This window comes from Schistocerca serialis, chromosome 9, assembly GCF_023864345.2.
Source record: "Schistocerca serialis cubense isolate TAMUIC-IGC-003099 chromosome 9, iqSchSeri2.2, whole genome shotgun sequence".
Classification (NCBI taxonomy): domain Eukaryota; kingdom Metazoa; phylum Arthropoda; class Insecta; order Orthoptera; family Acrididae; genus Schistocerca; species Schistocerca serialis.
In genome coordinates this window covers 105,411,489-105,436,222 of record NC_064646.1, presented here as the reverse complement: position 1 = coordinate 105,436,222, position 24,734 = coordinate 105,411,489, and positions in this window count along the sequence as shown.

Here is a 24,734-nt window from a genome sequence, read left to right as displayed (position 1 = left end):
TCACGGGGATGAAACTCTTACAGGGGCTTTTGGTAACACGACCTTGGTTCGCTACCAGGCCACTTGGAGCGCTACAAGTCCATAATCTCGCTTTCTTATTGCTTGTGTCTTCTGTGTTTGTTTTCTTTTAGTAGTTAACAGGATATGGTTTCATCACCTTGTACTTGCGATTACGACTTCTCATATGTATTGCATTAATTGAATTGCATTGTAAAGATGTTGCTCGTATTCTGATTGTGGTCTGCAAGCATGCGCAATACTGGGTGGGGTAAATGATTCCATATTTGTTTTTATTTTCTGCGAAACAGAAACTGCTTCCATTGTGTGGTATTCCGTGGAATTCTGTTGTTATTGCTTACAAATCTGTGTGTGGAGTGCTAGATTTAAATGCATTTAAGTATGTTGCTTTTATTCTACTTTATTTTCGTTGGAATACGTTCCGTTCTTTCTCGCATTTAATGGGGAACTCCATGTTAGCAGATTTTGACAAAATTGATATTCAACTTTATTGCATTTTGTCACGGAATGAGCAAGTAATTCTGCCTTGCCGGTGTATTCTCTGTAGCCTTAGTGAGAAAAGCGTTTTTTTCATGGAAATGCTAAAAATGTGAGAGTAGTTACGCAAATGTTTCCACACGTTGTTACCAGGTACTACAAAGTGTACATTTCGGCAGAAGTCAATGAACATTTCGATGGCCTCCATTAAATGCGAATGTATGAAAAACGAATGGGAAAAAAATTACGCAGAATACGAACAATATACTTACTCTTTTAAATCGAGCATTTCCATACAGATTCACAAGCAATAACAAACAGACTGTGTCCACAGAATACCATGCGACGAAATCAGCTTCTCTTTCATGTGAAACAAAAACAAATGTCGCATTCTAACATTCTGCGTGGTGTCTGTCTGTTCTATATCGTGTCTCCCTACCACTTTCGTGCAACGACGCTCTGAGCGTGTTTTTTAGGGAATTGACTAGTTTGAACCTGGGACCTGTTGATGGTAAGGAGACGTCAGACCACACATGACATGTAGAATTCAGAAGAGTTCAGTGAGACTAGTGATGATATAACCAAATACTTAATGATTTCAGCGTCAGCTCCACTGCACTCCCTGTAGAAGAATCTTAATACTAACTAAATTTAGTGGAAGGGGTTCAAGGCTTTCCTATTTTTAGTTAGCTGGTAAAATAACGACGAAAAAGCAGTTAAGTTTACCATTGGAAGTTTTATTCTACTCACAAAACATTGTTTATAAATTACACTATTGATAAAAGGAAATGTTTTAATACAGGATGGTAAAAACCAACTGCGTTCAACAAAAATATGAACGAATATTCCCTAAATGGGTTTCCAAGTTCTACAATGGATCGAAGGATGACCTATGCCACATCACATCTATAATCTAGGTTTAAATTAAGTTTCACAAAAGAGCAAACTATCAAAATGGTCTACAGTGACCCTCAATTATCTTTAATTACTTATCTAACTTGTCGTAAATTACAGTGGCTGATGTGGCTTCTCAATAACTATATAACAGAAAAATCATCGCGTTTCAGATTTTTACTTCAAGTGGCAAATGTGAACACCATGAGCTTTAATTGACGATCGACTCTAGTATTACGCAAAAAGAGGTGTAACAGATGAGACTTCTGCAGTTCTGAGTGAAGCTTTATGCACTGTTATGCAGCATCGCGTGCGTTCATTACCTTGTCGGTGTTCGTCAGGGGGCGGCGGACAGCACAGCTCCGCTCACCTCGTCGTCTCGGAAACAACTCTTCCCTAACTTCTCCTTACTACAATTTCCTGAAGTTGGTTCAAAAAAACTATCTGGCTGTGTTTTCGTCTGACCAATCAGGGTCTCAATGTTAACCTTAAGCTCCGCCTACAAAAATTCTGTCTATCCAATGAGAAACGTTATACTTTTCGTCGTGGGGCAATGTTTTTAAAGTTTGCAACGTAACAGAGACGTGAAAAAGTCTCACGCTAAAACATGCGGGTGGTGTAGCCCTTTTTGTGTCATCATAAGATCTATACTGTTCTTCTGGAGGGCTCTAGCTTTTAACATGGGTTGGAGGGTGGTCCTAAAGTAACAGAGACGCGAAAAAGTCTCACGCTAAAACTTGCAGGTGGTGTGGTCCTAGCGGTTAGCTGGCGACGTGGGTGTCCGTCCGTCCCTTATCGTAGGGCCTTCCAGCTTAACACGGTTCTGCTCTCGGCTTCTGTTCTCGTTTCTCCCTTCGGAGCTGCGTCTGTCTCATGGTGGGAAGGTATGACATGCATTTAGGCATTCTTGTGTTAATCTGTGGTATTCCATTTGCTCACTCGTTACTCATATTACTTTGGTTAATTTAATGTCACGATTTATTCGGAGCTATGTGACATACTACTGGATTTGCTTATCATGTCAGGGTTTTCGTGGAAGGTGTTGGATTTGCCTGACACCTTACAGCATCATTTACTCCATCCGATATTACGAATGAGAGCAAAATTTAGACAGAATACAAACAACATACTTACAATACAATTGAAAGAGGGCCACGCACCCTAGAAGACCATAATCAGGAACATAATTTCCATTTGATAACATCCACATGGTCAGAACTGCAATATTGGATTTTACAAATAAATACACTTTACCAGAAGACTATCAGACCAACTCCAAAGAAAAATGAAAAGTACTATCACCTAGTACTCGTACTTCACAGAGCAAGAGTACAGATTATCGCACCATATTTACCCAGATTCGAAGTTCTCTGCCAGGCCACTTGGTGCGCTATTGTCGGTCTGTGTTTCTGTATCGCAGAATGGGCGTCGCAGTTCTGATATTTTGGTTTTCAGTGAAAGTACCGTTTCAACCGAACGGAAGGTCGGTTCAGGTTGTGAATGGATAGTCTTGAGTAGGATAGCTCTCCGCAGCAAGCTGCTGAATACGATGTATCGTAATGGAAGAGACTATCTACGACATATATTGCTTCGCTTATCCTTCCAAGATAAAGTTTGGAGGATCTGATCTTTTAGAGTCATGGTTGACAAAGTAACGTAGCAAGTCATATGGTGGGTACCTTTAGCAGCTGATAAATGTTTAACGGGTTTGCGTAATTATTTATTGGTATAATAGTCTTTTTACGGGCTGTGTGGATCAATAGTTAATGATTGTAATTATGAGTAGTTGATTTACGATACCACACTGGAAGCTGCATTATTCCGCGGTGTATTGATGGTGTTTCTGGACGCACACTAAGAGGTATCTAAATTTTATTACCCTGCGGTACACTCTGGGATTGATTTGTTGCTGTTTAGTGGCTGGGCACAGAAGAATTTTTAGGACTTAAGCTATATTTAAGGTGAGAGCATTTGACAGTGGAAAATCGTCTAGTTCCTACAGTGAAACTTTGCTCCTGAGTTAGTGAAGATCTCCCTTGATACAGTTAGAGAAACCTCGCCTGGTGGCGAGGTGAAACTAGATCTCTGATTTGAGTAAAATCTGCGTCTCGTGTTGTGAAGATGATTATGAAATGGTTACATTATTAAATACTTGTTTCTGTAAAAATAATCAACTTTTAAAGTCACTGAAAAAATAGTGACTGCTAAACTCTGTTTGTTCATTTTGTAAGTAGGCTGTTTAGGTTCTTATATTGGTAACGTCACCGCCACATAGCGCTCTGTATGAAAATCACTGGCGGTGGTGTGTGCAGCCTGTGGCTGGGTGGCATTGTTGGAATTTGCTATTGTAGTGTTTGGCAGTTGGCTGTTAATAGCACGTAGCGTTGCGCAGTTGGAGTGAGACGCCAGCAGTGGTGGATGTTGGGATATATATAATGACTTTTGAATACTATTAAGGTAAATACATTGTTTGTTCTCTATCAAAATCTTTCATTTGCTAACTATGCCTATCAGTAGTTAGTGACTTCAGTAGTCAGAATCTTTTATTTAGCTGGCAGTAGTAGTGCTCGCTGTATTACAGTAGTTCGAGTAACGAAGATTTTTGTGAGGTAAGTGATTCATGAAAGGCACAGGTTATTGTTAGTCAGGGCCATTCTTTTGTAGGGATTATTGAAAGTCAGATTGCGTTGCGCTAAAAATATTGTGTGTCAGTTTAAGCACAGTCATTTATAATTTTTCGAAGGGGACGTTACAATTTAACAAGTTCTCAGAAGCTTTCTGTTTGTGTTACATTATTTCTAATTACTCTAGCAGAACAAGTTTCTTACCTTTGTTTTCTGTATGGAGTGCAGCTAAACTGATACGGATGTCTCTTTGTGTCTGTCAGGTTACATGTGGTCAGATATTGCAGATTTGTCGAAGGGTTAAGTATAAAGGCATCTGTGTATTCTTTGTAAAGTGTATGGAAAGTTATTGTTTTCTGTATGGAGTGCAGCTAAACTGATACGGATGTCTCTTTGTGTCTGTCAGGTTACATGTGGTCAGATATTGCAGATTTGTCGAAGGGTTAAGTATAAAGGCATCTGTGTATTCTTTGTAACGTGTATGGAAAGTTATTGTTGTAGTGCTGCGCGCTCAAAATAACTGAGTCCCTGCTTTGTCGGAGCTACCAAATACTTTACCAATCGCCGTGGTCGATTCATTTTCGGTCAGCTATAGGCGAAGAGCTGCACTGTAATCAGGACTGGTGACCAACTTGACGAGCTGCGGCCGTGGACCATGTTCCGACAAGTCGCGGTATCGAACCCGAGTTACGCTAACCGGGGGTCCAGATCAGCGCTTATACATACTTCGTCTGGGCTACCAAGAGATTGAATACTCTTAACTCGACTGATGTTTGGTCTGTACTTCACATCTCCTCTCTCTGGTGGTTCAGAATAAGTTCTACATCTACATCTACATGATTACTCTGCAATTCACATTTAAGTGCTTGGCAGAGGGTTCATCGAACAACAATCATACTATCTCTCTACCATTCCACTCCCGAACAGCGCGCGGGAAAAACGAACAGCTAAACCTTTCTGTTCGATCTCTGATTTTTCTTATTTTATTTTGATGATCGTTCCTACCTATGTAGGTTGTGCTCGACAAAATATTATCGCATTCGGAAGAGAAAGTTGGTGACTGAAATTTCGTAAATTGATCTCGTCGCGACGAAAAACGTCTTTGCTTCAATGACTTCCATCCCAACTCGCGTATCATATGTGCCACACTCTCTCCCCTATTACGTGATAATACAAAACGAGCTGCCCTTTTTCGCACCCTTTCGATGTCCTCCGTCAATCCCATCTGGTAAGGATCCCACACCGCGCAGCAATATTCTAAGAGAGGACGAACGAGTGTAGTGCAAGCTGTCTCTTTAGTGGACTTGTTCCATCTTCTAAGTGTCCTGCCAATGAAACGCAACCTTTAGTCGCCTTCCCCACAATATTATCCATGTGGTCTTTCCAACTGAAGTTGTTCGGAGTTTTAACACCCAGGTACTTAGTTGAATTGACAGCCTTGAGAATTGTACTATTTATCGAGTAATCGAATTCCAACGGATTTCTTTTGGAACTCATGTGGATCACCTCACACGTTTCGTTATTTAGCGTCAACTGCCACCTGCCACAATATACAGCAATCTTTTCTAAATCGCTTTGCAACTGATACTGGTCTTCGGATGACTTTACTAGACGGTAAATTGCGGCATCATCTGCGAACAACCTAAGAGAACTGCTCAGATTGTCACCCAGGTCATTTATATAGACCAGGAACAGCAGAGGTCCCAGGCCGCTTCCCTGGGGAACACCTGATATCAATTCAATTTTACTCGATGATTTGCCGTCTATTACTACGAACTGCGACCTTCCTGACAGGAAATCACGAATCCAGTCGCACAACTGAGACGATACCCCATATGCCCGCAGCTTGATTAGAAGTCGCTTGTGAGGAACGGTGTCAAAAGCTTTCCGGATATCTAGAAATACGGAATCAACTTGAGATCCCCTGTCGATAGCGGCCATTATTTCGTGCGAATAAAGAGCTAGCTGCGTTGCACAAGAACGATATTTTCTGAAACCATGCTGATTACGTATCAATAGATCGTTCCCTTCGAGGTGATTCATAATGTTTGAATACAGTATATGCTCCAAAACCCTACTGCAAACCGACGTCAATGATATAGGTCTGTAGTTCGATGGATTACTCCTACTACCCTTCTTAAACACTGGTGCGACCTGCGCAATTTTCCAATCTGTAGGTACAGATCTATCGGTGAGCGAGCGGTTGTATATGATTGCTAAGTCGGGAGCTATTGTATCAGCGTAATCTGAAAGGAACCTAATCGGTACACAATCTGGACCTGAAGACTTACCCGTATCAAGCGATTTGAGTAGTTTCGCAACCCCTAAGGTATCTACTTCTAAGAAACTCATGTTAGCAGTTGTTGGTGTTTCAAATTCTGGAATATTCCATTCGTCTTCCCTGGTGGAGGGAAGTTCCTCAAGAAATTCCGTTCTCTACACAAACCACAAAATTAAGATAAACCACCACATGAAGCCGCATGACTGGCAATGGTGGCCGGTTGCGCACCATTAATAAAGGTAGAGATCCCCGCACACAACCCTCCAAAAATCCACGAAATAGAAGACACTCTGTTGTCACCAAGCCGTGATTCTAAGAACACGACTATACAAAGCCCGACTGCCCTGGCCCACGCACAAGGGCAACATGCAGGCAGATTCCACGCAATCCACTTTGCCTTCTCTCCGGCCGAGAGATAGCCGAGGGTGGCTTTGAAAGAGAGAGGCCCCGACAGCCGTTATTACCACTTGTACCCGACATTCCTGGAACCCGGTGCAGGTCGCCGCACACAACTATCCTCTCCTGTGCGCCTGTCTGCTCAGAATGTCCACCGACAGATCTTGGAAAATATAGCAGATGGAGTAAAACATATCGCTGATTTAATTTATGCAAAGAGTAATTAAAGCCCTTGATACCCACTCACCTTTCCGTCATCATTCCCATGTGAGGGCAGTTAAAGTAAAGAAATAAGTGAGGAGAAGCCAAGAGGGTTTGGTATCTCTCGAACACGGTGGACCAAAATGGCGGTGGCTCCTAGAATTTTTTATTTGGCCTTTTCGTTGATGATTACTGTCCGTCCGCCTATGGAAATTTAGAATTTTTGTGGCCCTTGTACACTTATGACGAATTGGATTTACTGATTATTGAAATTACAAGAAATATCATAAAGCTACGGTGCTTAAACAAAATTCGGTTCCCGACTTACAACTCAAAATACATTACCCTTCTACGATGTCTTATTACGTCAAAACTAGAGATAAGTGAAGAATAATAGCTTGCAAGGTTTTTTAAATGAAAGGAAAGATTATGAATATACTCTATTTGGTCATAATTGCAGTAAATTTTACCTAAATATTGTAGTTACTTCATGACTACCTACTTTATAAAGAGAAATAAATACAATTTTGTAAAAGAGAATTACTTGAGAATCAAAGGTACAGATATTCTGATTGTTTTATAAATATCACAAATCTAATGGCATTTGGCAAAGATAAACAGCAAAGGAAATCAGATTTGTCTTTGTAAAGGCAGAACAAGAGAAAGGTAGTAAAATATATTGCTGAATTGGCCTCTGTGAGGCTGTGATACATTTAACAGAAGAAAACTGCATATTTTTCGCTGGAGAGAAATTGCATAAATAAAGTTTTCCGTAAGTATTTTAGGCTACTGATATTGACTTGATATCGATGAGAGAAGAGTCTGAATGAGTAGTCTGAATACGTTTTCGTAATACACGGGTGCTAATCCGCTATATATATATATATATATATATATATATATATATATATATATATATATATCGGAAATGTGTGAAACTGTAACTGCTCGATTATAATGACTTGGAAGCAGTGAATTTTGCATGAAGTTCTACTTCGAAACAATGTGCACTATTGTATCTTACATTATCAAAATGGCTCTGAGCACTATGGGGCTTAACATCTGTGGCCATCAGTCCCCTAGACTTAAAACTGCTTAAACCTAACTAACCTAAGGACATCACATACATCCATGCCTGAGGCAGGATTCGAACCTGCGAGCGTAGCAGCAGCGCGGTTCCGGACTGAAGCGCCTAGAGCCACTCGCATACAGCGGCCGGCCTCTTACACTATCGCTATACACAATTTTTCTTCCGCTGTCATACTCCTTCGAAAATTTGCGTTCCGTTTGGAAATTTCGCTCTATGTTCCACAACGCATAAGGCAGTGTATTACCTTTCATTTTGTAACGTGAATAAAATTTTTCAGTGAATTTTCGGTTCCTCATGTAAAGAAAAACATTCTCTCCTAAGTGTCTGTCGTTATTTGTGGGATGAGTTCTTATCTCCGACTTCTTCTCTGTTTCAAAACCCGACGAGTCATTGCACTGTCGAAACAATGTCAATAAAATGATGAGGGCATTGTTCTACGTGATAGCACAGAGTGGCTGACAGTGAATACCTGATAGCTACATCCATCTTATAGAAGACCTTGCCAGCCGAAGTGGCCGTGCGGTTAAAGGCGCTGCAGTCTGGAACCGCAAGACCGCTACGGTCGCAGGTTCGAATCCTGCCTCGGGCATGGATGTTTGTGATGTCCTTAGGTTAGTTAGGTTTAACTAGTTTTAAGTTCTAGGGGACTAATGACCTCAGCAGTTGAGTCCCACAGTGCTCAGAGCCATTTGAACCAGTTTTTGAAGACCTTGCGCGTAAACTGTCGAAGAGTTCTAATTCACTTGCCGGCGGGAGTGGGGTAGTGAGAGAGGACGGGGGAAGGGGTGTGGGTGAAGATCAATTATGGGGACACCTGCATCGATCGATAACAATTCGTTCAACTGTCCTGCAGTATTTGAGGGTACCGGTATACTAAATTTGCCGACTGTTAGGGAAACTCGGGGTGGAACGGGATACTTAATGTGTAAAACTTTGAACATAGCTGCTAAGGTTCAGTGACCGTGTCAGAATTATATTGTAACAAATAAGCCCTCGATCACAAATATTAAGTCAAAATTGACCTGGTTTCGACGCTACTATGAGCGTCGTCTTCAGAATTAGACTAACTGTACTAAAACGAAATTGTTCAAATGGCTCTGAGCACTATGGGACTCAACTGCTTTGGTCATCAGTCCCCTAGAACTTAGAACTACTTAAACCTAACTAACCTAAGGACATCACACACATCAATGCCCGAGGCAGGATTCGAACCTGCGACTGTAGCAGCAGCGCGGCTCCGGACTGGAGCGCTTAGATCCGCACGGCCACCGCGGCCGGCTGTACTAAAACACTAGTGATTTTAAAATAAGGTACCTTAGGTTACACTAGAAGGCGTTTTTTTATCACTTGTTTTCCCGTATTTTATAGAAATTGTTAAACATTAAGTATATTGTAACAAATAAGCCCTCGGTCACAAATATTAAGTCAAAATTGACCTGGTTTCGACGCTACTATGAGCGTCGTCTTCAGAATGAGACTAACTGTACTAATTTGTACTTATTTGTACTTATTTGTTACAATATACTTAATGTTTAACAATTTCTATAAAATACGGGAACACGAGGAAACGCTTCTTCAAGTGATAAAAAAACACCTTGTAGTGTAACCTAAGGTACCTTATTTTAAAATCACTTAAAACAATACATTTTGCATTTTTTACAATTTTTCAAAGAAAGTCTTGCATATTTCCCGTTCCGCCCCACCCACGGGGCAGAATGGGATAAGGGTATTTTTTGTTAAATTGTTGCATAAACGTTGAATTTGAATTACGAATATCGTATTAAACTATGACAAAATGTTGTGTAACAGGAAATTCAGACTAAGGAATGTGTAATTTAAACAATTAAAAAGTCATTCTTCAAAATAAGAAAATATTTTAATGTCATTCTGAAAAATGTACAATGCTTAATAACCACCAAACCACTAACTACTATCCCTTTCGACAATAGTCACAAATCAGTATTTCCTCTTCATCTTCACTGTCTATGCCAGCACATGAATTGTGTGCCCACTCTGGCATGCGACCCAGCCCTCATTAGAAACGGAGTAGAAGGCCCCACAGTAGAGACACTCAGCATCCTCTCTCTCTGATTCTCTCATGTCCATCATCTTCTTCCTTTTATTTTTCTTAAGGTCTTTGATGTCCTCTGTTCTCGTTTTTTTTTTTTTTTTTTTTTTTTTTGGGTGCACAGTTTGATATTTTTGCCTTAAGTTACATTGCACCTGACATCTCTGTCCTGACATTGTTTATATTTGTGCACCCTCCTCCTTCTTTCTGTAGGCCTCTTTACGTGCGACAGCATTCTGCAGATCCTTCTTATAAGCAGAATCTGTTAATACGACGGTTTTTCCTTTTCGTCTTGTAGTCCGCCGTGCATTTTGACAGATTAGTGGTATTGGAATGACAGCCTCGGGCGATATCTGGAAAGCTGAGTTGTTCGGCGAACGTAGCTGGTTGGGAGAGTCTGGTACCTATGAACATCCAGGCTGGGTTTGCTTTCTACTTGCATCAAAATATGACGGGGCAGAACGATACACTATCCGATTCTGCGCCGTCCCTTTCCGCTCCAAGAGCACTTTTGAGGTCAACAACTTTTATGGAGTGTAATAAGTGACGTATTTAAACGCATTAAACAACTAAACTATAACAAATGCCAAGCACTTTAAGGGAATGTGTCATTTTAGGGTATACAATTAACAATTAACAGCTTACCTGGCGTTGAACTTCACCAAACGTTAGAACAACGCAAGTGGTAACGTGACGGACAACAATTCACTTAGATCTCGCACTTCCATTCGGAGAAATAGTTACGTGACCATACAACAGGTTGCAACACTGTCCAGTCTAGAAAAGAGCAATTTCCCATTGCGCCCCGCTATGCCGTTCTGTCCCGAGTTCCCCTACTTGTTTTGTAAATAAAACCGCTTTTTCTTGCTGCAACTTAATTTATATTTCCCAGATGCGTTTCACCTTTCTCTTACTCTAAGGTGTCTTCAGTAGCATAGTTTGCTGTCGGCGTTTCCTCTCATCTGGTCTGGAGGTTGCACCACAACTCTATTTCCGAAACATAAGCACAATTTTGTATTCCGAACTTTTTGACACTGTTCGCTATGTTTCTCCTTCTTCTTTGTGGGGTACTATTATTCTTTTGGCACTAATTGTAGCTACTTGTCCGAACACTATGATTTTAACAGCGTAAATATTGTAACTTCGTTATGTTATGTATTTCTGTGCTTGCTGCGGAGGATGGCCACGCAAACAAACTTGCTTCCCATTTTTCTTTCTGTTAACTACCTCTAACGACCTCTATGTTGACGAGACATTGAAGCCTGATCTTCGTGTCTTCCATCTTTCTGTTAAAATAGCAAAATCTAAATGGAAACTCCTTAGATAGATGAGAATTTAAAAATTTCGCAATGTGAATTTAATTAAGGAAAAAGACCAATGAAACACAGGTGCTTCTGCCCTTCGCTTCATCACTCGCATTTCTTAAAAGAAATTTTATGCCTAAGAGCTATGCAGGAGTAATGCAAGAGTAGGTTAAATTAAGAATAAGAAAACAGAAATGCGATTAAGCTACCACGAACAGCATAGTGAGCGCATTATTGTAGCCAAGATAGACACAAAGTCCACCGCCCCCACCACCACCACATTAGTGTTGAAGAGATTGAAAAATGTATGATAAGGTAAAGTAAATTATTCAGATAGTTAAGGGAGACGAAGATTTAATAGTGGTTGGGGACTGGAGTTCGATAGTAGGTGAGGGAAGAGAAGAAGATAGTAGGTGAGGGAAGAGAAGGAAAACTAATAGCTGAATACAAACGGGGGGAATGGAACGAAAGAGCAAGCCGCCTGGTAGACCTTCGTACAGAGCCTAATCTAATCATTGCTAACACTTGGTTTAAAAATCATGAAAAAAAGGTTATGTACGCGGAAGAGACGTGGAGACACCGGAAGGTTTCAGATTGATTACATAAGTATAAGACAGAGATTTCGAAACGATGTTTGAAATTCTTAGAGATTTCCAGGAGCAGAAGTGGAATCCGACCACAATTTGTTGTTATGAGCTGTAGATTAAAAGTAAAGAAATTGCAAAGAAAGTAGGAAATTGAGGAGATGGGACGTGGATAAGTTGAAAATACCAGACGTTGTTGAGACTTTCAGAGGGAGCATTAGGTAACAACTGACAAGAACAGGGGAATATAGTACAATAGAAGACAAATGGATAGCTCTGAGAGGTCAAATAGTGAAGACAGCAGAGGATCAAATAGGTAATAGGACAAGGCCTAGTAGAAATCCTTGCATATCACGGAGATATTGAATTTAATTGATGTAGACAAAAGTCTAAAAAATCAGATTGACAGTAATCACAAAATGACTAAACACTAATGGGAAGAGGACAAACGTAAGGATTTAGAAGCGTATATCACCAGGGGAAAGACAGATGCGGCTTACAGGAAAATTAAAGAGGCATTTGGAGAAAAGAGAAGCTGCTGTATGAATAAGAGTTCAGATGAAAATCAGGCCTAACCAAAGAAGGGAAATCTGAAAGGTGGAAAGAGTATGAAGAGAGTCTATACAAGGGAGATGTACTTCAAGGCAATTTTATAAAAACGAAAGGTGATATAGACGTATATGGGAGATATGATACTGCGAGAAGAATTTAATGGACCACTGAAAGACCTAAGTCGAATCTAAGCCCAGGGAATAGACTACATTTCGTTACAATTACTGATAGCCATCGGAAAGCCAGCCATAACAAAACTCTTCCATTTGCTGGCAACATGCATGAAACAAGCGAATTACCCCCAGACTTCAAGACAAATAAAACAATTCCAATTCCTTAAAAAAGCAGGTGCTGACATGTGTGAATATTATCGAACAATGTGTTTAATGAGGTAAGGTTGCAAAATACTAACACACATTCTTTACAGAAGAATGGAAAAATCGGTACAACCTGACCTCGGGGAAGATCATTTTGGTTTCCGGAGAAATGTACTAGAAAGCGAGGGAACACTGACCCTACGACTTCTCTTACGGAACAGGTTAAGGAAAGGATAACGTATGTATATAGCATTTGTAGAATTAGAGCAAGCTTTTGACGATGTTGATTGGAATACTCTCACTGATAGCCTGAAAGTAGCACGGGTAAAATAGAGAGAGCAAAAGGCTATTTACAACTTTTACAGATACCAGACGGCAGCAATAAGAGTCGATGGGCATAAAAAGTAAGCAGTGGTTGAGAAGGGAGTGAGACAGGTTTGTAGCGTATCCTGACGCTATTCAGTCTGTACAATGAGTGCAGTAAAGGAAACAAAGAAATATTTGGAGTAGGAATTAATTTTTAAGGAAAAGAACTAAACGCTTCGGGGTTTACTGATGGCATTATTCTGTCAGACAGTCCAAAGGGCTTGGAAGAGAAGTTGAACGTAATGGACATTGCCTTAGAAGGAAGGTATACGATGAACATCAACAAAAACAAAACAAGGATAATGGAATGTTGTTTGTTGTTGTGGTCTTCAGTCCAGAGACTGGTTTGATGCAGCTCTCCATGCTACTCTATCCTGTGCAAGGTTCTTCATCTCCCAGTACCTATTGAAACCTACATCCTTATGATCTGTTTAGTGTATTCATCTCTTGGCCTCCCTCTACGATTTTTACCCTCCACGCTGCCCTCCAATACTAAATTGGTGATCCCTTGATGCCTCAGAATATGCCCTACCAACCGATCCTTTCTTCTAGTCAATTTGTGCCGCAAATTTCTCTTCTCTCCATTTCTATTCAATACCTCCTCATTAGTTATGTGATCTACCCATCTGATCTTCAGCATTATTCTGTAGCACCACCTTTCGAAAGCTTCTGTTCTCTTCTTGTCTAAACTATTTATCGTCCATGTTTCACTTCCATACATGGCTACACTCCATACAATTACTTTCAGAATTGACTTCCTGACACTTTAATCAATACTCGATGTTAACAAATTTCTCTTCTTCAGAAACGCTTTCCTTGCCATTGCCAGTCTACGTTTTACATCCTCTCTACTTCGTCCATCATCAGTATTTTGCTCCCCAAATATCAAGACTCGTTTACTGCTTTAAGCGTCTCATTTCCTAATCTAATTACCGCAGCATCACCCGATGTAATTCGACCACATTCCATTATCCTCGTTTTGCTTTTGTTGATGTTCATCTTATATCTTCCTTTCAAGACACTGTCCATTCCGTTCAGCTGCTCTTCAAGGTCTTAACTCCTGATAACAACGTCCTCCTGAGTAGTCCCCGCCCGGAGATCCGAATGGGGGACTATTTTACCTCCGGAATATTTTACCCAAGAGGACGCCATCATCATTTAACCATACAGTAAATCTGCATGCCCTCGGGAAAAATTACGGCTGTAGTTTCCCCTTGCTTTCAGCCGTTGGCAGGACCAGCACAGCAAGGCCGATTTGGTTAGTGTTACAAGGCCAGGTCAGTCAATCATCCAGACTGTAGCCCCTGCAACTACTGAATAGGCTGCTGCCCGTCTTCAGGAACCACACGTTTGTCTGGCCTCTCAACAGATACCCTTCCGTTGTGGTTGCACCTACGGTACGGTATCGCTGAGGCACGCAAGCCTCCCCACCAATGGCAAGGTCCATGGTTCATGAAGATTTAGACTGAGGAACGACACACTTAAATTAGTATTTTGGCACCAAACTGATGATGGCCGAAGTAGAGAGGACATTAAATACAGACTGGCAATGACAACAAAAGCGTTTCTGAAGAACCGAAATTTGTTAATATCGAATATAGATTGAAGCGTTGAGAGTCTTTTGTGAAGGTATTTGTGTGGAGTGTAGGCATGTATGGAAGGGACACAAGAACGATAAACAGTTTAGACAAGGACACAGCAGAAGCTTTTGAAATATGGTTCTACAGGTGAATGCTGAAAATTAGATGGGTAGATCGCGTAACTAATTAGGAAGTTGTGAACAGAGTTGGGGAGAAAAGAAATTAATAGCACAACATGACTAGGAGATGGGATCGGTTGATAGCGCACATTCTGAGACATCAGAGGAAAACCAGTTTACTGCTGGACGGAAGACTGGGGGCTAAAAAATCGTAGAAGGAAACTAAGAGATGAACGCGGTAAGCAGATTCAGAAGGATGCATTAGTTGTTCGGAGATGAATTGGCTCGCACAGGACAGAGTAACATGGAGAGTCTTTGGACTGAAGACCACAACAACAAGAAGTGCTATGCACATTTATCTGAAATTGGAAATTATGTCGATCTAAAGCACGTATTGATTTACAACTTGCGGCACTACTCTCTCACATAAATACGAAGGCGAAAATTTCGAAAAGCAACGTCTTGAGTATTAGTCAACTTAGACACAAGCTGCGTATCAAAATGCAGGATCACGTTTTCGAAACATCCTAATTGTCTCCTGTTGCGACCCACAAGCTTGAAATTTGGCTTAAAGGTGCCTACAACGTTCCTCTGTAGTGCTGCAAATGTTTGGCGCCGTGTGTGACGTCACGGGCTCGGCGCCGCTTGAAACATCAAGGCGTCGACACAGACGAAAACAAGGCTATAGCTCAGAAGTTCACGTGAGGTGTAAGTTGGGGTCATGATGTCACGTTGGCGCCAAATCTTGCCGCAATTCTGCACAACGCCACCATGGACATGTCAGTGGATGGGAAGGGCATCACACCCTTTTCAACTCACATTTCACCCCTTCGTTTGACGCCTCTGCCGCGGAGGTCACAACCTCTACACCCAGGGTTGGAATCACGTGGTTTCCGAATGTGTGGCCGACAAAAACACTCCAGACACCCCGATTCTCATAATCAACATAAAGTTGACTCAGATGGTGGTGTAATGGGAATCAATGGAACCACCCCTTGTGGTGTTTTAAAGAAAATGTATTCATATTTTGATTAAATTATTATTCTCTAGTGAATATTCAGAAATCTGTTGTGAGTTTTGCACCACTTCTTGGCGGGAAGAGCAAAGACTTTTCAAAAACTTATGTACTGTATGTTCTAACAACCCTACCACATCAAAGGTAAAATTTAATTATGACTGTCGTGTTGCTCAAGCTGCTAAATATTGCATTTTCGGGCAACAACAAAGTTACATTATATGGCAGGTGTCATTAGAGCACAGTTAATAAAGTCATTTCTTGAAATAATGGATAAACTAGGCACTCATCTTTTCGTGTTTCCCACGCTGCTCTCGTTGTGAACTCATGGCCCAGTCGTCGAAAATCTAGGTAGTGACGATTCCAAGCTCGGATGCAAAGAGGCCTAGGTGTTATTCTGCGATATTTTAAAGTTTTATAGATGTGTTTCATAAACCATTCTTGAAGATTAAACTATTGAAAGTTAAGACAGTGGTGATGTAAAAAAGTAATCAGCACTCCGAATTTAAGTTACACTTCTTTTTTATTACTTTTGTTGCGATATCACGTAACTCACAAAACACCACTTCACAATATAAAACATACTTGAAAATATCTTCCTCACTGTTAAAGTTCACATTTCATAAACTGACTATAATTTGCGTCTTTTCAACATGACGACCAAGACTTGACTCTCTAATAATCGCTTACGCGCCCAAAAATCAGAGTTACAAGTACGTCAAAGATCATAGTGACAAAACAAAGAATACACATAAGAATAATATCATTACAATATATACATATCGATGTATCGAAGTGCCTCTACATTAATGAAATTAAATCTGAATGTTGTCACAGAAATATGTTAACTATTTTACAGAAACAGTAGAGTATTGCTGGTATCGAGAGGTTGAGGTGAGGTGCCGTAATGGTTACGTAATTCAAGTACCATTACCATGTGATAGCTTACATGTCACCTGAAATCATTTGCAGAAGGCGTAGCGTTCTCACGATTAAGAACAGAGTTCGCATTGCCACTTAATTTATTTGTGTCGTGATCATGTTCGATCACGACCGGATATGAGACATAGCAGCTACGAACAGAGAAACCTAAGAGACCAGACACAGCTGGAAATTTTCTGTGCTATACTACACCACACGTTAAAATAAATTGGATTTAAATCTCAAACAAGGTAAATGGTAATGCGCCTTCTGCCTTAACTACGACGTTTGCCGACATGCAATCGGTCCCTGGTAGCTGTATGAAAACTATAAAAACACCATTATTTCTGTTGCCATTAATAGGAGATTGATAGTATGGAAATACTTTAAGTAATGAGCAGGCACTACAGCATTTGAGAGCACAATAACCAATTTAATTACCTTAATCAATATTGCTAACAATAGGCTCCGTAACATTTCAATTTTATGTCTTGCTGGCTGTTTCTTTAAATAAAGCCCTACGTCTTCGACATTTCATCTTAGTTGCACACATAAATTCTTACATAACACTAAAGAATAGTAATTTTTATAATAACTAATTAGTGATTGCGGACCACGAAACATACGCGTCCACTGTCCTTAAAAAAATATATCAGGACTGTGGTAACAGAAGAGGATTACAATCCTTCAGCTGTCAAAAAATAAGAAACACAAAATATCGTTAGCGATACAATTTATGAATAATTCGTATTCTGCGTCGTGGCGCGTAAGATATTCTTTGAAATATCAGGTGGTCGCTGCTAAGCGACGATCTAAGAAAGCTTTACACAAATTGTATGGCTTTTATGAGCCTGCATGGTTATATTATCGAATGTAAGTTTATTTAAGCTGTCGAAACAGATACTAATATTACACCCTTCCCTTATGGCATCGATTCCCACTCATTTCGCACTCGAAAACGTCAATTTGTAGTACAATGAGCAACAGGACTCCATTCTTGACAACGTTCGACTCTGCCACCACCATCGGCGCGTATTCCTAAATGCCGTGGGGCCGCAACTCCACTGAACGTGACCCGACCTCTTTCGAATGTAGTACGCAGCAATTTTTGCTCCAGTACACAGGGTAGAAACACTGGCGACTGTCCAAAACCATTCGACGAAATTTTAACGTTATCCGCAGCAGCAAAGGTTATTAATGGCGGGATCACAGGGAGGGCAGGTACAATATTAGGATTAAGAGAATAGATCCGCAAGAAGTCCGTCTAGGACCACACAGTTCGGCAACATCGTCGGTGGCACTCACGCACCATTGGTGAGCACTTTGGTACCGCCTGAAGGTAGGCAAACCCCACTTAAGCGCTATCGAAGGGGTTGCCTGAGAATGGTGGTGACGGGAAATTGTATGTGGGGTGGAGTGTCGCGGGAGGGAGACAGTGTCCCCACCAGAACAGAACCTTGGATCTGTACACGTAAGTCAGATGGTGAAAATGCAGTCAGCGTCACAAGAACTGTATATCCAAAAAATGATTCAGGAAGACGTTGGAAAATTTCTTGAGCTCTTTACGCTCAATGTGCGAAAGCTGACCTCTGAAACGTTAATTAGTTTTCAGGCACCCACTCGAAGGAGGCGGCGCCCCGATATTTAAAATTAATTCAGAGAGGAAATGGCTCGAGTCGTGGGTGCAACGCGCCGACATCGTGGAGAGAGTGACGGGGGGGGGGGGGGGGGGGGGCGGAGGGGGAGAAGGTGTGGGTGGTAGTGGGTGGAACCGCATTCGCGAGCGACCGGCAGGCTGGTGGTGGTGGCCACAGCTGAGTTAATTAAAAATGGCGCTATTGGTATTTCCGTTATTACACAACTCCATGTAAGTAATTAATAAGCGTACAACCTTCTGGAGAAAACTATTTATCGACCGCTGCCAAGTTCACAAATTAAAGACCAAGTTCGCTTCCGCGAGCTTTCAGTGGATATTAAAACAAAAGCTTCGGCTAATTTCACTCGCTAATGGAGCGCAAATATTTTACCAGCTAATGGAGAATATTTTACAGGGCGTTCCACAAGCACTGCGCGCGATCTTAAACTCGGAGGCTGCGCTGGTCCAGGGTGGGGGGATCTTACTGGCCGTGAAAGGGGGGCAGCCGGGCGCAGGGAGCCTGTTTGACTTTTGCTCGCCTGTGGGCGGGTCGCGGCGGGCAAGAGCGAGTCTAGGTACACACTGTGTTTGCTGCACTGTGAACTAAACAAACCGATCTTAAACGTCTCCTAGAGAGTGCGAGAAAGCACTACGTGTATTCGACGGGGGCCACAGATTACGTAACATTATTAATATGTTCCACGGATCATGAATGCAACATTTCGTAATGATATGAAACGTGTCAGTTTAACGTAAGCTGTCTTTCCACAATATAATTATTTTTTTAATAGTTTCTACATCATATCTAAAAATTCATATACTAAGCAGAAGGATCTGACACTCAGAAATTCTTTCAGTTTGTTTTTAAATGTTGATTGGTTGTCTGTCAGACTTTTAATGCTATTTGGCGAATAACCAATGATTTTTTTTGTAGCATAATTCATCCCTTTCTGTTCCAAAGTCAGATTTAATCCAGAATGGTGGAGATCGTTCTTGCTTCTAGTGTTGCAGCTTTGAACTTCGCTGTTGTTTTTGAATTGGGATCGGTTATTACTAACAAATTTCATAAGTGAATATATGTATTGTGAAGGTACTGTGAATATCCCGAGTTCCTTAAATAAATGTCTGCGAGGTGATCTCGGGTGGGCTCCTGCTATTATCCTGATTACAGGCTTTTGTGCAATGGATACTTTTTCTCTTAATGGTGAATTACCCCAAAATGTGATGCCATACGAAAACAGTGAATAAAAACAGGCATAGTAGCCGAAATTACTGATATTTGTATCACCAAAATTTGCAATTACCCCAAAATCATAAGCAACTGAACCTAATCATTTCATCAGATCACCAATGTGTTCCTACGAATTCAATTTCTCATCAGTGCACACGCCCAGAAACTTTGAATATTCTGCCTTAGCAACAGACTTTCGTTCAAAGTCTACATTTATTAATGGTGTTACGTCATTTACTGTACAGAATCATACGTACAGAGTTTTCTCAAAATTTAGTGAGAGTCCTTTTGCAGAGAAACACTTAACAATTTTCTGAAATACATTATTTACAATTTCCTCAGATGATTTTTGTTTATTGGTTGTGATTAATAACTTGTATCATCAGCAAAAGATCTAGCTTTGCATCTTCATGAATACAGAGTGGTAAGTCACTAATATATATTAAGAAAAATAAGAGACCCAAGACTGAACCCAAGACAGTATTCCTCCCCGGTTGGAGGACTCTGATGACTTTTGCAGACAATCTCTACTGTTAATTCCAACCTTCTGCATTCTTCTGGTGAAATATGATTTAAAACCAGTAGCCCTCTGTCCCATTTATACCACAATAGTTCAAAGTATCTAGAAGTATTTCAGGATTCACACAGTCGTTGGGAGACCACAAAATATCTCAATGGGTGATGCTCACTTATTCAGAGCATCTAATATTCGATCAGTGAAAGCATATACAGCAATTTCTGTTGAAAAGCATTTCTAAAAACCAAACAGACACTTTTTTTAGTACTTCATTTTTACAAATATGTGAAGCTACTCTTGAATACATTGCATTTTCAAGAATTTCGCACAAAGCTGTCAGAAGTGAGATTGGGTGGTAGTTGTCAGCATCAGACCTATCCTCTCTTTTATGCAACGGTTTAACCATAGCGTATTTCAATTTATCTGGAAAAATGCGAGTTTCAGTGAGCTACTACATATGTGGCTGAGAATCCTACTTATTTGTTGGGAACAAGCTTTTAGTACTCTGTTGGAAATGCCATCAATTCCATGTGAGGGTTTGCTTTTGAGTGATTTTATTATTTCCCTAATTTCAGTGGGAAAGACGGGTTGAATTTCAGTTTTATCAAATTGTGTAGATATTGCCTCTCCATATACTGCCTTGCATTTTCTAATGAGTAGCTGGATCCTATTTTCTCCACCACACTTAAAAAATCATGGTTAAAAATGTTTTCTACTTCTCAATTTTCATTGAGTTTGACAGAAGTACAATCTTCCTGTGCTCTCAATTGTCCATTCAAGATTCTTTTAATTTTATTATCAGAGTTGCTAATCTCAGACATAATGTAGATATTTCTGGACTTTTCAGTTACTTTTCTTAATACAGGCCGTTTTTTTATAATGTTTCACTCTTTCTGGAACATTACTTCTTCTAGCTATAAGATAAATTTCCCTTTTCTGTTTACAAGATATTTTTATCCATTTAGCATTTCATGGCTGTTTAGATGGTTTCTTACAATTATATTTCACTGTTTTCTTAGGGAAACTGTTTGCAGATATACATAAAGGTATCATGATAAAGGTTCAATTTTAAATTAGCGTCAGGTTCCTTGTACACCTCATCCCAGTCTAACTGTTGCAAGCTTTCTCTAAAATCTGCACTTGTTAAATAGATAATTGAACTCACTTTTTGGGGTCTGTTTTGCATTACTATATGAAGCTTTGTCATATATTGTAACTAGCTGTGCAACATGATCAGACAGGTCATTCTTAACAGTAAAAAGTTTCTTTTAATAAATTTATCTTGGTCTTTAAAAATATTATCTACCAGTGTGCTGCTTTCCTGTACCACCTGAGTTGCAATACGAAATGAAATTAACTGTGACTAAGTAAGAAGCACAGGCTTTTCTTTTCTTCTGCTTTCTAAAGTAGCATCCAAGTTGCTGAGAAAAATAATACCCAGGAGAATGAAAAAGAAAATTGATGATGTGTTAGATGATGATAAGTTCGGCTTTAGAGGAGGTGAACGTCAGATCTGACGTTGCAGGAGACAATAGAAGCAAGACTGAAGAAAATACGAGACACGTTCATAGGATTTTCTAATCTAAGCGTTTGACATAGTCAAATGGTGCAAGCTCACGAAATTTTGAGAAAAATAGCAGTATACTATAGACGAAGGTGGGTAATGTACAATATCTACAAGAACCAAGTGGTAAGAATGAGAATGGAAGACCAAGAACGAAACGCTCGGATTAAAAAGAGTGTAAGAAAGGGATGTAGTCTTTCGCCCCCCCATTTTCAGTCCAACCACCGAAGAAGCGAGGAAGGTTGAAGCGTGAGATGGAAATCCGAAGTGAAAGGATAAGATTTGCTAAGGATATTGCTATCCTCAGTGAAATGAAGAAAAACTGCAGGATGTGTTGAATGGAATGAACAGTCTAATAAGTGCAGAATATGGACTGTGTGTAATTCGAAGATAGACGAAAGTAATGAGAAGTAGCAGAAATGAGGACAGAGAGAAACTTAACATCAGGACTGTCCATCACGAAGTAGATGCATTTAAGAAATTCTGCTACCAGTCGGAAGATGGACGCTTCAAAAAAAAAAAAAAAAAAAAAAAAAAAAAAGCCTATGTTCTTCCTCAGGTTCAAGCTATCACAGTGCCAACCATGATAGAAATTGGTTCAGTGGTTTAGTCGTGAAATCTTAAGAGAATATGGATTCTACCCGTTGAGGAGTGTGTAATCACCGTATTCATTACGTTTAATCGCATGTATAGAACATATCAACAAAGAAAAGTATTTTCATAAATATGATAAAGTTCAAGAGTCAAAGAAAAAGTAGCTTCTTCGAAGAGTAAATATTTTCCCTAATCAATACATTTCTTGTACTAGATACTTTATAAGGAGGGCTAAGTTGCACACGTGCTCTAGGGGTACTAGCATGGTAGCTCAGCGTGTTCAGTCAGAGGATTATCTGACTTCTGAATGCAAACAACTGGTTGAACTTATCAACGATGAACCTGAACGGGTGACGTGGAATGTCCGCTCCGAACAAATGCAACGAACAATAACGAAGTCTTGATATAGTGGGGGTCAGTGAAGTGAGATGGATGGAAAATAAAGATTTCTAGTCAGACGAGTATAGGGTAATATCAGCAGCTGAAGAAAATGGTATAACGGAAATAGGATATGTTATGAAAAGGAAGGTAGGGCACAGAGTGACTTATTGTAAATAGTTCAGTGATTAGTCTATTCTCATCAAAATCGACAGCAAATCATCACCGACAACGACAGTTCAGGTATATATGCCGACTTCAGAAGCAGAAGAAGAACAGTTTGAGAAAGTGTATGACGGCAGTGAACGGGTAATTCATTGCGCAAAGGGAGATGAAAATCTAATAGTAATTGTTGATTCGAATGTGGTTGTAGGGGCTGGAGTGGAAGAAATGGTTACAGGAGAATATGGTCTTGGTAGTAGAAACGAGATAGGAGGAAGACTGAATCAGTTCTGCAATAAATTTCAGTTAGTAATAGCGAATGCTCTGTTTGAGAATCACAAAGAGAGGAGGTATACTTGGAAAAGACCGGAAGATACACGAAGATTTCAATTAGATTACATCATGGTCAGACGGAGATTCCGAAATCAGATACTATATTGAAAGGCATACTCAGGAGCAGATATAGATTCAGATTGATAAAGAGTATACTGAAGTTTAACAAACTAGTCAGGAAGAATCAGTGCGCAGAGATGTGCGATACGGAAGTACTAAGATAAGAAGAGATACGTTTGAAGTTCTCTGAGGCTATCGAGACTGAGATAATGAATAGCTCAGTAGGCAGTACATTTGAGGAGCAAAAGAGAGCAATCACAGAAGTTGGAAAGAAGACCGTTGGTACAAGGAAGACAACTTCGAAGAAACCATGGATAACAGATGAAAGACTTCAGCTGATCGACAACAGAAGAAAGTACAAAAATGTTAAAGGAAATTCAGGAATTCGGCGATCAAGTCACTTCGTAATGAAATAAATAGGAAGTGCAGGGAAGCTAAAGCAAAATGGCTGCATGGAAAATGTGAAAAATGGTAAAAGATTAGCGTATAGTGAAGTCAAAACAACCTTTGGTGAAATTAAAAGCAAGTGTGCTAACATTAAGAATTCAACGGGAATTCCACTGTTAAATGAAGAGGAGAGAGCTGATAGGTGGAAAGAGTACACTGAAGGCCTCTACCAGGGAGAAGACTTCTCCAATGACGTGACAGAAGAAGAAACAGGAGTCCACAGGGAAGAGATACGGGATCTAGAATTGGAATCAGAATTTAAAAGAGTTTTGGATGACCTAAGATCAAGTAAGGCAGTAGGGATGGGGGAAGTGGCAATGTAATAACTATTCATGTTGGTGTGTAGAATGAATGAGACTGGCGATATACTATTAATTTCTCGGAAAAACATTACACACATAATTCTGAAGACAGTAATTGCCAAAAACAGCGAGAATCACAACACAATCTGCTTAACGGCTCATTCAACCAATTTTTTGACAAGAATAACATACAGAAGAATGGAAAGAAAATTGAGAATGTGTTAGATGACAATCAGTTTGCCTTTCGGAAAGGTAAAGATAGCAGAGAGGCAGTTTAGACATTGCGTTCGATAATGGAAGCAAGACCGAAGAAAAATCAAAACACGTTCATATTATTTGTAGATCGAAAAGAAGCATTTGAGAGTGTCAGATGGGACAAGATGTTGCTAAATCTGAGAAAAATATGGGTAAACTATAGCGAAAAGCGCGTACTATACAATATGTACCAAGAGGAAACAATAAGAGTGGAAGACGAAGAAGGATGTGCCCGGATTAAAAAGGGTGTAAGACAGGGATGTAGTCCCAAGCCCCTACTGTTCAATGTATACACCAAAAAATCAATGACGGAAGTGAAAGAAAGGTTAATGAGTTAGATTAAAATTCAGGTTGGAAGGATATCAGTGATAACATTCGCTGATAACATTGCTATCCTCAGTGAAAGTGGAGAAGAATTGCAGGATGTGGATAAAATGCACAATCCAAT